This window comes from Mesoplodon mirus, assembly GCF_964341445.2.
Source record: "Mesoplodon mirus genome assembly, chromosome: 13".
In the NCBI taxonomy this organism is placed as follows: Eukaryota; Metazoa; Chordata; class Mammalia; order Artiodactyla; family Ziphiidae; genus Mesoplodon; species Mesoplodon mirus.
In genome coordinates, this window is record NC_138989.1 from 13,828,858 (window position 1) to 13,843,141 (window position 14,284).

Sequence of the window (14,284 nt, forward strand, 5' to 3'; positions counted from 1 at the left end):
CGTAACTGTGGCAGAGAAGGCCTCAAGTAGCCCACAGTTCACGCATGCCATGGGAGCTATCTTGTCTTTGATCAGACAGCTGTCGCGCTCCCTGCCCCCACCCCAGACTGATAATTATACAGTGTGCCCTCAGGGAAAGAGCATAGACGTGGGAGTCAGAGAGCCCCGAGTTCAAATCCTGTCACTTACTCGCTGTGTGATCTTGGGAAAATCACTTAACCTCTCTGAGCTTCAGTGGCTACTTCTACAACATGGGGATGACGAGGTTCAAATGGCCGGGGCTGCAGTTAGGACTGATGGAGGTGGTAGGGAACACGTCACAACAGGTTCATACTCTGTTTTAGGCACCATGCTTGAAACTGGAAGATGGTCCTGTAAGTCAGGTGTTACAATGTTCTGCATTTTACAGGAGGAAATGGAAGGTCAGGAAGGTCGAGTCACTTGCCTGTCATCAGCCACTTGTAAGTGGAGCCAACCCAACCCTGCCTTCCGAGTGTTTGCAAAGTACCCAGTCCAGACACAGGGCGTAGTAAGTGCTCAGTAACTGCTCGCACCACTCCTGCTCCAGGGCTCCTCCACTCATCACTAACATCCCAGGGAGAGAGAGACTTCTAAAAAACATCAAATTTCTCGGGTGCTGATAACTACGAATGTAGCAGTCCCGCATCCCAGGATGAAGAGTTTCTCCTCTATCTCAGCACTTACCCTAAATACCATTGCATCTGCCTTTGAGTCCCTAAGCACGGCCAAGAAAGACCCAGAAGAGTTTTGCTGGTCAAGCAGGGGCCAGCTAATGGAGAAGGGGCTGTTTCATCCCCTCCCTGGTTGCCCTGGTCGATTTGCATTGATCCCAGTTCAGCTGAGCGAGAGCCGTCTTTCAAAGTTTATTCTGGTGTCAATTTTTATAGTTCCCCCACAGATCAATACCAGGCAAAAACATTAAGGCAAACTTTGTGAAAGCTGATCGTTCAATATGAGTTTTATGAATGGCTCCCAGTCCCAGCTCTAAGCATTTGGAAGTAAGTGGTACCTTTAATCAGATGAGTGATAGAAGCCAGTCAATAAGGGCTGCTTTCTTCAGCCCTTGGAGGAAGAAGGGTGATGTCTTTGACTACCTTTATCAGATGCATTTGTTTTTCTCAGTTGGAGAAGCTGGCTGGGTGTAGTGGTGAAGAGCTCAGACCTAATGATAAATAAACGGATTTTTAAACATGGAACAAGGAGAAGAACAGGCATTTCACAGCAAAAGGAAATCCAAATAGCCAATAAATATAAGTAACGATGTCCATCCTCACTAAAAGTCAAGTAAGTGTCAATTACGACCAAAAGGAGAGATTCTCTTCCATACTCATCTGCTTGGCAGGGGTTGAAAAACAAACGTGGTTGAATAACAGAGAGTCTCAGTCTCTGCTACTGGGAGAGTGAGTTCATTTCAGCTCAATTTGGAGAGCAATTTAGAATCATCGTGCAAAGCCCCAGTATGAATATTGTATGACTTAGCAATCATAGTCCTAAGTATACACGCACAAGACTCTCACGAACATGCACTGGTGGACACAGATGAAGATGTCCATGGCAGTGTTGTCTATATTAGGGAAAACGTATAAACAACCTGGGTGTCCATCATGAAGAGAATGATTAAATTCATCACCATGGCATCGTATAGTCCAATATCATACAACAGGGAAACAGCAGGGCTATGTGCATCAAATGGACACGTGGAGAACAAAATTATTTAAAAGTTGTTGATGAAAGATTTATAAATATAAAATATATAGAAAGACATATATACATATATATATATATATATAGATATATATAAATGACACCATGTATGAAAAGCTCTAAAACATACAAAGCAATGCTATACAGTGTTGATGAATAAATGTGAGGTAAATATGTGGGTAAGTAATGGCAAAAATCAGGGTGGTGTTTATGTCCTGACTGGGAGGGAGAGAAATGCGAGAAGCAAGAGCTGCATAGGGAATGTATATATATTTTGTGAGTAAAGATATCGTCCTTAGGAAGAAAAAAATGTAAAGCAAATATGGTGAAACTGAAGTTCCATGAAGCCAGCAATATCTGGTTGGCTACTCTTTTTTTTTCAATTTTATATGACTTTATTTCAAAAAAGAAATACATTTGCATTATCTGAAATATTTCACTTGAAAACATTAAAATTTAAAAATTTTAAATTTCATAACCAACCCAATCATTCTTTTTTATTTTATTTATTTATTTATTTTTTACATCTTTATAGGAGTATAATTGCTTTACAATGGTGTGTTAGTTTCTGCTTTATAACAAAGTGAATCAGTTATACATACACATATGTTCCCATGCTTAGCACCAAGCCTGCTACCTAGAAGGTGCTTAATAAATATTTGTTGAATGAATGAGTGATGAACTTGAAAAATATGGATGTTGGATCCATGGCGTCCTTATGTTTTTCTCCATCATTTTATCTGCTTGGAATATTTCATTGGGGAAAGGCGGAAAGGAAGGCAAAGAGACGAGAAAGCCAGACAAGCCTGGTTTCAAACCCCAGATCTTCTAATTAACATGATCTTGTGCTGAATCTGTTTTTCACTAACTTGTTATGGAATTTGGGGGGAATAAAAGGATGAATGTTGGTGAAGTAAAAGATAAGAATGACGCTGTGTATTTTTAAAAACATTTTGCATGCACTAGCTACTCACCATGAGTCCTAAACCCTGATGTATCGCAGGATCACACGAACCTTTAAAAAATGCCCCTGAGTGGGTCTTACTGCCTGCTGATTACTTCAGACTCTCTGAAGGGTGGGGCCCCAGCATCATCATTTTACCTAATCTCTCCAGGGGACTCTGATGCCCGCTAAGGTCCGAGATCTTTTCCTTGTTGCTATATCCTATGTTGGGACACACTCCGTCTTTTTGTTCTTCCCTGTATCCCTTGTACCTGGCTTATTGTAGGTGATGGAGTGACATTTGTCAAATGAAAAAAGGAAATAAAAGCATGGCTGACCCCCATGACATGCCAGTGAAGTGAACATGTGTCTATTCCTCCGACAAAGAAATTGAGATGCGTAAACTGTCCCCACGCAGACACATGCTGGCAGAGGAGAGGAGCTAGGATCTGAAGCTAAGCAGAATCTGGGTGTCCGACTGCTACTACAGAATATCTATGTTTTCCTCTCCACCTGCTTTTCTGAGCCAAGCACTGGCCCAGACGAGTCTGAGATGACGCCAGCTTCCTTCTTGGGGTCTCCACAGTCTCGTGGGTAAGAGAAGGTGCCCACCAGCTCAGGGAACCTCTCAGAATATGTGGGAGAGTTCAAAAACACTCCACCTCTTCCTTTATTTTGTCCGTGGCACGTTTTCTAGTTCGAGTAGCTGTGATATGCCAAAGACAGCGGATAAGAAAGTCTCCATCCTGTCTATAGAGGTAAATTCGGACCCAGTGTGTGCCCTGGTTGTGGTCTGAGAATGTTCCTTTGGCAGCTTCTGGTAAGATTAAGAAAGTACTAGCATCCAAACTTGCAGAATGGGTGTCTGAACCTTGGGAGAAAATACTAGAAATAATAGAGAAGAACTTTAAGACATGCTGCAACATCCATGCCCTGAATGTGCCCATCAAGGATATAATCCTATGAAAAATCAGGATGTCAACAACTTTGATTTAGTGTGATCTGAAAGACCCAGAGTTGGAGAAGGTTTAGGAAATCCTTAGCCAATTTATTTTGCTTAGATTTCCCTTTTCAAGTATGCACCAGAAAAAAAAAAAAAGTATGCACCAGAGTGATGAAAATACATGTTGAAATAAGTCTAAAAGGGCTCTTTCAATGAGTATAAAATAAGAATGCTAAGTGATTAAGGAAGCATGTGTCAAAGTTGAGTGACAGTGTTGTTTCTCTTTCCTTAGCAGGATATGAAATAATGGTACATCTATGGTCAGTTGTATCTTAGAGTCCATGAACTATGGTAATTTGCAGTCTCCTGGAAGATGCTGGTTGATCAGCCTGCTTGTTTAAATGTTGATGGACATGCTGTCACCAATCCAGGCTCATTCATTACAGCATCAAAACAGTAGTCCTTTCAATTTGCTTTTATTGAATACCTACAAGCACTGGGTACTAGGTAGCCCAGCCATGGGAAAAACAAAGCAATTTAGACATTTTTCCTGCCCTCTGGGAGCTCAAAGTCTCCCGAAGACTCTAAAATAGGGCAAAGGAGCTGGGCTTTAAAGTCACAGGTATAAATAATGTGCAGTGTGAGGGCAGAGAGGGCGAGAGAATTTCTGACTAGGGGACAAATAGTCCCGAAGGGAGTTGTGATTTTGCTTGCAAATAAATAAACATTTATCTATCTCATTGGAGGTTGCTGAATGGATGTCAGCAACCCCAGATTCCACCTGGTTCAGGCCCCTTAGGATCTCCAGCGAATACGCCAGGGCCTTCTGCGTGTCTCCAAAGAGTATCAAGTGTCTTCGAAAAATGAGGTGTGTTGTGATGGGACATTTTGCTAGGATACTCCAGGCAGGAGATGAGAGTTTCACAGGGACCACGTATTGGGAGAAGATTAGGTCCAGAAAGGTGCTCAGTGGGGCAAACCAAATTGAAGAATTCTAGAATTCAGGAACAAATAAGGGAAGGGGGCATAACATAACTTCTGTGTATGTTTGGATCAAATATGTGTACATTTCATATGGGTATACGCATATGACATATGGCTTCACGTCTGGATATGCCTGGCGATGCACATGTGTAAGGCATGTTTAGATATGTGTGTACATATATCTTATGGGGTGCACATGTGTGCGAGTTTCTGTGTGTCAGGGTCCATGTTGGCAGAAATGTGTATTCTATATTTGACTCTGTACACAGGGCCTATGCATATACATTATCCTGCATACGACATATATGCATGTCTGCATGGAATCGATGTACATGCGTGTCTGAGTGTAGATGTGTGTGAATGTGCATGGGTATGGGTACATATGTGTATGTCTGCATGTCTAACTGGGGTATATGGATGTTTACATATAAATATTGTACAAGAGAGGATGCGTGGGGATATTTTTATATATGTGGATATGTGTGTATCTATGTATGTCTATGTTGAAAATATGTGTGTGAGTTTGTATGCCTGAGAATATGGACAATTGTACAAATGTGTGGGAATGTTTGTTTGGATAAATATACAGGTAGACTAACTGTGTTTTTTCTTTTGTGCTCCATTACCTGTGGAAGTAGGTTTGTGTACGAGTGTGCGCTTGGTAGGTAATGCGTCTGCTATGAGGGTGTGCATGTGTACCCAAAGCTGTGTTGTGTGGGAATGTGGACCCGAGTGCCAAAGCACATAAAGATGTATCATGTAGGGGCATGTGAGGAGCCATCTCACATCTCAGCGGTGCACTTAAAATTGGTAGATTTTACTGTATATCAATCAAAACTCGATAAAAAGTAGGGAACCAGCAGCATGATGTGACACAGAGTGACGGGCTGTTTCAGGTGGGGTGGTCCAGGAAAGCATCTCCAAGGAGGTGCCATCTGATGCCAGCTCCAAGAATTGGGGGAGGGACACACTCAAGGCTCAGGTCCCCCCCCCCACCTCTGGTCTGGAGCCCAGTGTGGTTTCCTGGCTCCTGGAGGTCCCTGGGCCACCCTTATCTTCTTCCTTGGAATTTCTCCTTCATTTCCTGAATCTCTCACCCATGGGTCACTTGCTCACTTCCCCTGGCCAGGGCCCTTCCAGTCCTGCTCTTCTTAATAAATATTTTCTAATAAATATTTTAGTGCCCATGGAGATCAATGGTGCATCACCAATGGGAAACTGAATGTAAATCATCTTGGCTTTAGTGTCACCCCAGAAATCAATGTTCACACATTAGGGCTATTAGTACATTAGGAAGCCTTTGATGGATGGCAGCAGGACCTAGGACGTCACACCTGGAGTCCCTCTTCCTCTCTTCTTGCACTGATGGAGGCAGCCGTGGGGCAGGTGCCTGCAGAGGGAGCACACACTCAGAGACTGACTGTTTCCTCCATATCAGTAGAAAGTGGTCCTCAGTGGGGGTATTCCATTCTGTTTTCTTTCCTAAGCCCCACAGCTTCATTTGAGATTTTGACAGCTAGAAGGAGGTGGTAAATTGTGAGTGTGAGGGTGCCCATCGTTCCAGAGCTGGACTGATGCTCAATCACCAGTTAGTTCATTCAACGATCATTTATTGAGCACCTACTGTGTGCCAACACAAATTGGGCAAAAGTTAACAAAATGTGAACACCCTTTGACCTATGTACTCCTTCACTTCCTTCACACGAAGAAAGGTGCGTACAACTTTGCTTAAAAGGATGCACATTACAATTTTGTTTGCAATGGACAAAAAGGATCCAAACATTGGCCAGTGCCTGATAGGTGAAATGATCCATAGTTTGCCCATACAATGCAATACTACTCATATTACTTATGTAAATCAAGTGAATTAAAAGTTTAAAGATAACGGCCTCCAGAATGTGATGAAAATGGACACACAAATCCATACACACATACAAATCAATAGATTCATGCCCATCTCCATGAAAACACAAATATGCACCTTCACAGCGCACCCACATGAACACACAGCCACGCACCACTGTGTACACAGATTTTCAAATATTCACATGGACACACAGACCCACAAACCCACACGCCCATCTACGTGTGGACAGACAGACACATGACCATTGGCCCCATACTCCTCTGAGGGTCAGAGCTGGTCTCCCTCAAGCTGCCACCTGCTACTTCTCTCCCTGTGGAAAGAGACCGGGGATGCGGTGGGAATTCGGTGTCAGTTTCACGGAAGCCCAGCTCGGTGTCTGCAGGCTTGTGAGGGAATGTGGCCCCAGCAGGCACACCTTGGCCCTCAGGGCAGCTAGCCTGGAAGCGAGCCGATTTCAGCAGAGATGAGGGTTGCCCCCAGCTGCCGGAGTTTGCTGGAGAAAGGCATCCTGTTCTCCAGTCTGCACACGTCTGGGACGCTGGACCCCGGAGAAGCCTCTTTGAATCCCTGCTGCCCTCAGAGCAGGCTGGGAGGCCCAGGGGAATGAGCTTACTGAGATCTCTAGAGCTTCCTCTTTGCTGAAACCAGCCTGTTCCCACAAATCCCAAAATAGAGTCCCTGGCAGAGCCATGAAATCTGAAATGCAGAGACAGCTGCAAAGAAAAATAGTGGAAACGAACAGGCAGGAGAGCTGTCTGCCTTCGCCTCAAGCCTCAGAAGGATCCCTGGAGTGGGCAAGGGCATCGTGGGGTCACTATTCTCAGTACCACCCTAGTCTCCAAATAGACTTAAAATTATGCCTAGTTGAGAGTGTATAAACTTGCTCAGAGAGCTCTAGGGAAAAGCAGGACATTTCCTTTGGCCCAAAAAAAAAAAAAAAAAAGCTGTTTCTCTACCTTCCCGGAAGTTCTTTTCTGAGTCTAACTTAAAGCCTTCACACTATAGCTGTAGCCCACCCTCCTCCTCCATGTCCTCTTGGTCTCCTTCTCTTCTGAGGACACTAAGTTCATTCTCATTTTCTAGTGAAATGAGTCAAAATAGACTTTCAATATATACTTGCTAAGCAACTGCTCTGGGCAAGGCACTGTGGTGGGTCACCTAGAATAGCTAGACATGAACCCAGCCTCCAAGGGGCCTTTGCCTACATAGGAGATGACAACTATAAAAATACAGGCAGACCTCACTTTATGGTGCTTCACTTTATCGTGCTTTGCAGATATTATGTTTTTTATACATTGAAGGTTTTTGGCAACCGTTCACCAAGCAAGTCTATCGGTGTCACTTTTCCAACACATGCTCACTTCACGTCTCTATGTCACAGTTTGATAATTCTCACAGAATTTCAAACTTTTTCATTACTTTTGCATTTGTTATGGCGATCTGTGGCCAGAGATCTTTGATGTGATTATTGCAAAAAGATTATGACTCATTGAAGGCTCACATAATGGTTAGCATTTTTTAGCAAGAAACTATTTTTTAATTAAGGTGTGTACTTTTTTAATAAATATAACTCTATTGAACACTTAATAGACTACTGTATAGTATAAACATAATTTTATGTGCATTGGGAAAACAGAAAAATTCATGTGACTTGCTTTATTGCAATAATGCTTTGTTGCAATGGCTGGACACTTTCTGAGGTCTGCCTGTACCAGGTTATCGAAAACAAAAAAAAAAAAGGAAGAGAAAGAGAAATGGAATATCTAATATTTTATGAAGTGCTTGCTATGAATCAAGCACTGATCTTAGCAATTTGCAAACATTATATCCATCTCCATATAAGAACTCCATAACCATAGTGACTGTTATCATCTTTATTTTATGGATTAGGAAACTGAAGCACAAAAAGTAAAAGAAACTTGTAAAAGTAACAGGTCAGATCGCCAGTGGTGATAAAAGTAGAGAAGCCAGGACCAGATTCCTCGAAAAGGTACTGAGCCACTTTCCAATCCCAATGGTTTGGAAAAGTGGCAAACTCCCTGGGCCTTAGTTTCCTGATCTTTAAAATGGAAATCATGTCCCAGTTTAGGTGAGGACCAAATCATACGATGTTTGTAAAGGGTTTAGTGGGGTTTTCTGACACATACAAAGCATTCAGCAATAACAAAATTGATGGTGATTTTATCAGTTAGCTATTGCTGTGTAACAAACCATCCCAAGATTTAACTGTTTATTATTACTCATGAGTCCTGGAGTCAGCTGGGTATTTCTGCTGGTCTGGACTGGGCACGCTATAGGGTTCTTCTGGTCTCGGTTGGGGCTTACCCACATATCTTACAGTTGGCTGGTTGTTGGCTGATCTTGGATGGCCCTGGCTGTAATAACTAGACCTTCTCCTTAGAGAGGAGACAAAGACCTGTCTTATCCTCCAGCAGGCTAACCCAGGCATGTTTTTGTGTCAATCACAGGCGTCCTAGAGAGTGCATGCAAAGAAATGCCTGAGTGACTTTTCAGTCCTTTACTCCATCAAGTTTGCTACCATCCCGTTGGCCAAAGCAAGCTACATGGCTGAGTCCAGAGTTAGAGAAGAGGACAAGTGACAGGGCAAAGAGCATGGCTACAGGAAATTGGTGCAGCCAATACATTTAATAATAATTAGCACCTAAAGACACTCATTATGCAGTAGGCATATGCCATTGCTCTTCCTGGGGGTGGTCATTGCCATGATTATTACCAATAGGTGCTCAGAGATATCACAGAACCACACAGGGGGCAGAACCAAAGGAAGCTTCTCAAAAGAAGAATCATTTCATCAGGGCCTTGAAGGCCAAACAAGATTTTGAATTTACGTGGAAAGCAATTAGAAAAGGGAGGCATTCTGGGTGGAAAGAACAACTTTTGCTAAGACAGGAAGGCAGTGGGAGGGACAAGAACCAGGCAAGCAGAGCAGCAGGCACCAAGAGATAGCATGCGGGTTATCATGGGAGAAGAAAATGATTTAGAAAAAAATACAAGTGAGAAAGAGAGAAATTAAGACCTGAAAAATGTCAGCATATGTGAGGATTAGGTGGTGTGGGGAAACCAGATCTCAGGAGGATAAGGATTGAGAGCAGCATTCCCCGTTATGAATGTTGAAGACATTCTGAGTAGACATCAAATAAATTGCAGATAATTGTTGTAAGCATTACTGCCAAAATTTCATGAATTCTTTGGAATAATGTTAACGTATTTCTGTTTATAAAAGAAATTTAAGTGCACGTTCACTAAAAAATGGAGCATAGAATCCTCTTCAAAGACAGCAGTGAACGGAAGGCCGTCACATGCCCATTTTACAGATGAAAAGCTGAGGCTCAGAGGAATGAAGTAACAGGCCCAAAGTCCCCCATTGAGTTAAGTGATTGAGCTGCAATTCAACCATCACACCCTCCAAATTGCCCTCAAACTCATTGATGGTTTTTCTTTTGAAAAGAAGAGCCTGGACATCATCACCATTGTGTCCTGAGGACCCTGATCAATCCATAGGCCATCCTGGGCTTACAGCCACCGCCCTCCATTTAGCAGGTCCCAAACACCAGGTCCTCCTCCCTCTTAGAGGTTTCCTGGTAAAACCTGCTCTGGGAACGGCTCCACCCCCCCACCCCCCACCCCCATCTGAGACTTAGTTCCCCATCCTGCAGCCTCCTCCTTGGCTCCACGTCTATTGGATTTCTTCTGAGACAGAATGTAAGCCCAGGAGCTTTGCCTGGGTGGGGTCTGCCCTTTTACCTAAAGGCCCCCAGAAGTCTGGCGGCTGTCCGGGAACAGTGTGGGTCTCAGCAAGGCCTCCTTTAAACAGCGGCTGCTTCTGCCACTAATTTGGCTGAGAACGCAGCTCTCAGCAGGGCCATGGCTTGCTGACAGGGTCACAAATGACGGGGGAAACTCTGCCAGCACTTTTGTCTGCTTGGAGTTCTGATCTAGGAAGGGCTTGGCCTCCTGAGCACAGGGATGGGGGCGAGTGGGTGACTGAGAGCGTGTCAACGACCAGGGCATGGGACAGGGTAAGAAGGAGTAACATAGGAACATAACATATGCACGGTATCTGGTATGCAGTAGGAAGAGAATAAGTGTGTGCTGGTTGAATGAACAGAAGAAGAGAGGAAGGGAGGGAGAGAGGAAAGAAAGGAAAAAATGAGGGAAGGAAGAAGAGAGGGAGGAAGGAAGAAGAGCTCTCTGGCTGTTAAGACAGGATACCAAAGTCTATCACGTAGTAAGCACACTTGTGTGACCTCAGAGCCTGATGACTATATTTGGAATCTGAAAAATCAGGTTCAGAAAACATAGCCTTTAAAGATTTAAGCAGGCTATAACAAATATGAGAGTCTCGAAAATAATAAATCACCATAAGACTAGCAAAGTACAGACTCTAGATCCAGACTGCCTTGGATTGAATCCTGGCTCTGCCATGTATAAGCTGTGTGTGACTTGGGTCCAGCTGCAGAAACGTCATGTGCCTTTTCATCTGGAAAACGGAGATAATAATCATACCCACCTCACTAGCTTATTGTGAAGATTAAATTATCCAATATTTGTGAAGCGCTTAGAATAGAGCCTGCCACAGAGTCAGGGTTTAATAAACATTAACTAAAGTTATGATCAGAGAGGGGAAGTAACTTGTCCAAAGCCACACAGCTAGCAGAGGCAGGATTCCAAACAAGCTTGTTGGATCCCCAAAGCTACACTTTTTTTTTTTTTTTTTTGCAGTACGCGGGCCTCTCACTGTTGTGGCCTCTCCCATTGCGGAGCACAGGCTCCGGACGCGCAGGCTCAGCGGCCATGGCTCACGGGCCCAGCCGCTCCGCGACATGTGGGATCCTCCCGGACCGGGGCATGAACCCGTGTCCCCTGCACCGGCAGGCGGACTCTCAACCACTGTGCCACCAGGGAAGCCCAAAGCTACACTTTTTTAAAGCACAACCCGAGCAGCAGAGCTAGAAAGAGGCCCTTTATTTCTGTGCCCTCTTCTCCCCGCCCCCCGCCAGTCACTCCTAGGCAAAACTGCCCCTCCATGCCACCTCCCTGGTCAGAGCTGAGAAGCCTTGCATCTCTCTGTTCCCAGCCAGGGCATGTTCTCTCTTCAACTTCCATCCTTGAAAAGGGCCAGAGCCTCTGTGTGGAGGGGAAAGAACGCATGCAGGCAGGCTTGGCCACCCAGCTTCACACAGCTCTGCAGGATTCCTTCCTTCTGCTTTTCTCTGCATGTCAGGGTGACAGAGACCAGCCCAGGCCTAGCGTGCCTGGAGCCTGTCTGCCCCAGCCATTCCCAGAAGACCCCTCAGGGAAGTCCTCCAACACCAGAGGCAGAGATCACAAGCAATAAGCGAATAGGCTGGCCACTGGCAGGCAGCTAAGAGTAATAATAACAGATGATACTGTTTATTACATGTTATCAGCTGGGCTCTTTACAAATAGTACCTTGTTAAATCCTCACTTCATCTCAATGAGAGTTTTCTCATTGGTTCTTTCTTATAGGTAAGGAAACTGAGGCTCAGAGAGGTTACGGTATTTGACACAAGTCACACAGCTTTAAGGGTCAGAGCCAAGATTCAAAGCCAATACTGATTAGTTCCAAAGTCTGATTGTTAATCCACGCTACAAAGCCTTACCTGGTTGGCTGCTCTGAACACTTTTTTTCCTTCCAGTCTTAATACCAAAGGCCAGCTGCGAAATACTTAATAACTGAGCATAGCCATTGAAAGAACACTGAGGCCATCTTGCCTTGCCTCTCACTGGCCCTTGTGTGGGTCAATATAATGAAGGCAAATACATGCAAACCACATGCAGAGTTAACCTGTCAGTTTTCTGAACCCACAAAGGGCTATTCAGAAAACTCTGGACTGGTATTTCCCAATTTTTAGATATTTCAATATTAGTCAATTCACAAAATCCACATTATTACTTACTAATATTTTTTAAACTCAATTTGTTTTTCTTAAATAAATTCACCCCAAAGGAGGAAAATTGAAATCAGTACCGTAAATAGAAAGCCATTACCACTTACCACAAATAGAAATGAAGCCTAGAAATAAAAACAATGAACACCCTACAATGGTACCAAATCCTAGCTGGGTATTAGAACCTTCCCGAAGTTTTGAGTAGGAGGGTCTTTCTCACTTACAGTCGCACTCATACTCTTTTCCACTTTATTTGTAAAAAATGGAATATATGTTAATTAAAACAATGTTTATATTACAGATCTGCAGTCAGAAGCCTCAGGTGGGGCAGGGCTGCGTTCCTTTCTGGAGCCTCTGTTGAGAAGCGTTTCCTTGATCCTTCAGTTCCACGTGGTTGCAAGACTGAAGCCTACGTTTCTTTGCTGGTTGCCAGCTGGGGACCACTGTTACCTCCAGGCAGCCTCCGTCTGGTCCTTACACATGTCCTCCAACTTCTCAGGACCTTTGGATCCTTGTCATGCTGCCGTCTTTCTGCTTCTCTGCAGCCAAGGCAAGTTCTTGGATTGTAAAGACTCATGGGATTAGACTCGTCCCACCTGGATCATCCAGAACCATCTCCCCATCTCAAGGATTTAACCTTAATCATACCTGCAAAGTCCCTGTTGCCAGGCAAGGTAACATATTCACAGGCGTGGACATCTTTGGGGGCCATTATTCTGCTTATCACAGCACACTAGCACCAAACAGAGACTTTCTTCTTGGGAGAATCAGAGAGGGAAGGAGGGAGAGAAGGAAGAAGAAGGAAGGAAGGGAGAAGGGAAGGAAGGGAAGGAGGGAGGGAGGGAGGGAGCTGTTTGTCGAGTGAGTCTATGTAATTTATAATCCTGTCTATGGGCCACTTAAAATAATCCTGTGGACAATCCCTTGCTCCGTAAGTCTTGTCCTGCCACATCGCCGTTGATAAGCTTTGGAAGTGCTCTCATAGCCAGTCTGGCTCTGGCCATGTGAGTTTCCATCTGAAACAGGAAGGAAGCAATGAAATGTCTCAGACAGACTCCTCATGAACTCTTCACTCAAGCCTCACATCTTCCTTTCAGGCTACCTGGAGATCCCCCAAAACTCTCCTGGCTTGGAATTGGCTCCTTCTGGGCTCACTTCCTGGCTGGTTCCAAAGGAGTCCCTTCCAGAACCCCGCAGGGCTGCAATGTGTCATTCCTCTGTGCTATGTGGAGGCTTCCACAGCAGACCTGGGAAAGACTAGCCTTGCTCCGTGGAAGGCGCTGGGTGGCCGGCTTCCCTCTCGAACAGGCCTGCTCTCTCGCCCTTTGCTAATGACTTTGCTCCTTTGCACTTTGTAAAAAACCCCGCAACACCAATTGGTCCCCTCTGGCTTTAACCTTGCAACCCAGTTGGCCCTTGTAAAAGGGGGGTGGGGGCCAGAGGGAGGCCAGGCAGGGGCAGGCACAGGCGCACACGCTGCCCAGATCAGCACGGACTGCCTTGGGTCTGTTCCTTTCATGACTGCTTCCCAGGACTCTCACAAAAAAGGCCAAATAAAAGCCTTTTGACAAGATGGCAGAGCTGCGTGCGAGGCTGACTCCATCAATAACCAGTTCATTTGGGAGTTTCTTTGCCTGTTCACATACTCTCCGTCCAGATCTCCCTGCAACTGGCTGCCTCCGTCTTGTTCACTCTGGCTTCCCACAGCTCAGGACAGCCTCCTTTCCCACCCCTAGCACCAGCCCCTTGTCAAATCTTCACTTTTATCTTCTTTGGCTCCTTTTCTCCATTCCATGAAGCTATGGATGAGACAAAGTGAATGTGTCATCTGGGGAGACAGAGGCCTGGCTTGCAGGAACTCATGAAGCTGCATGTAAAAAAGAGGCCTG

The 14,284-nt window shown here is 44.7% G+C and overlaps 1 long non-coding RNA gene across 1 annotated transcript in view; it reads right to left on the minus strand.

Moving 5' to 3' along the window:
- Window positions 1-1,004: 1,004 nt before the first annotated feature.
- Window positions 1,005-14,284, minus strand: part of LOC309814978 — a 159,234-nt gene continuing 145,954 nt past the window's right edge. Inside the window, exon 3 of the long non-coding RNA XR_014295787.1 lies at window positions 1,005-1,183. This is a non-coding gene — a long non-coding RNA (uncharacterized lncRNA). The remainder of the gene's footprint in view (window positions 1,184-14,284) is intronic.